Raw genomic sequence first — 1856 nt, forward strand, 5'->3', positions numbered from 1 at the left:
GTTTGAAAGAAAATTCATTTATCTTTCAAATATAAAATAAAAATATTATAATTAAATAATAAAAAATATAAATAAAAACCATAAATTTAGCAAATGACAATTGAGTTATATTATGCTAAAAAAAATTTCTAACAATTTAGCAAATGACAAATGAGTTATGAGCAAATAATACCATATAATTTTTAAAAATATAGTCATTCTTAAATATTTTTTGAATAAATAATTATTTTTAAATTTAATCAACTGAAAATAATATTCGTACAATTGTGTGAGTCATTTCATTGATGCATGTTATATATTAGTGTTGTATGTTCTAGGTAACATTTTAATGATGCACATTTTTTAAAAACTCCTTTATTAAAATTATGCACGTAAAGATAACTCATGAGTTCTTTTGGTTGATTAAATGACATTATGTCCAAATTTATTTAAGAATATTTCATTAAGGTAACTGAAAAAGACTAACAATAAAATAAGAAGTTTAAATTTATTTAAGCATATATCATTAATGTAACTGAAAAAACAAGTAATAAATTAGGCAGTTTTATTCGTTTTAGGATATTTCATAAATGCAACTGAAAAAGACAAGCAAACAAAAATAGGGAGTTTAATTAATGAAGTAAGAACATTTTTAAATGAGTATTTCTCTTTTAATAATATAGATAGATGAGTATCGTCTTTAATTGTTTAACAATTAATTTAATAAAAGTTCATAAATTGTCCAAAGTGAGTGGGCTAACCACTATAACATCTCTATTCTCTAAAAAAGCGGACACGAAAAACATTCTAAACCTCTTTGACCATCATCATATGTCACTTTAGGATGCAACTATTCCATAAAGCAAGATTGTCATATTTTTGAATCTTTATCAAAATTTGAAGGTTACACTCTTTAATGTTGTTTAAAAATTTATAACCACATTATAAATTGCATTAATGTATATTAAACTTTCTTTCATGTTACATAGTCATCGCTCAAAAGTTTAACAATTAATTTAATAAAACTTTATATACTGCTTAAATTAGTAGAATAACAATTAATTTAACCACTACAAAAATTTTAATCTCTAGGGAAACAAACACAAAAAAGATTTCAAACCTCTTTGAGCATCATCCTATGTCAGTGCAGGATGCAACAAATGCTTTTTAATTTTTCTCTAAATCTAGAGGTTAAGACCTATACGAAATTGAGTTTTCGGTAAATGTTGTATATAATGAAGTTTACACTCTTTAATGTTGTTTAAAATTTTCTAACCACGTTGTACATTTGTATTAATATACTCTGAACTCTCTTTCATGATACATGAGTATCGTCTCTAATTGTTTTACAGTTTATTTAATAGAACTTGAATGCACTAACTACTATGAAATATATGTTCTCTAGAGAAATAGACACAAAAAGAGTTCAAACATCTTTGACCATCGTCTTATGTCAATTTATGATGCATTTATTCAATAAAACAATATTGCAATATTTTTTGATTTTTTTCTCAAAATCTGAAAATTGTTAAAAATCCCTATGAGATTGAGTTTTCGTTAAATGCTTTATATAATAAAGTTTACATTTTTTAGTGGTGTTTAAAAATGTCACGATGCTCTTAAAACTCTCATTTAAGAATTTTTCATTTTTCTTTCTTCATTTTTTTTTTTTTTAAAAAAAATTCCTTTAATTCTTAGATACTCTTTAAATCTATACGTTGGAGCTACTCTAACACAATAATTTTTGTTTGACTACTCTAGGTGAGTTTTAGAGAGAAAGCCTGAATGAATAATATAATGTATCTTATGGACTACGTAGAATACAGTGTGTCATATGCAAATACTTATGAATTAATTAATCACAAATATGCTGCTAA

This window comes from Brassica oleracea, chromosome C9 (genome assembly GCF_000695525.1).
Source record: "Brassica oleracea var. oleracea cultivar TO1000 chromosome C9, BOL, whole genome shotgun sequence".
Lineage (NCBI taxonomy): Eukaryota > Viridiplantae > Streptophyta > Magnoliopsida > Brassicales > Brassicaceae > Brassica > Brassica oleracea.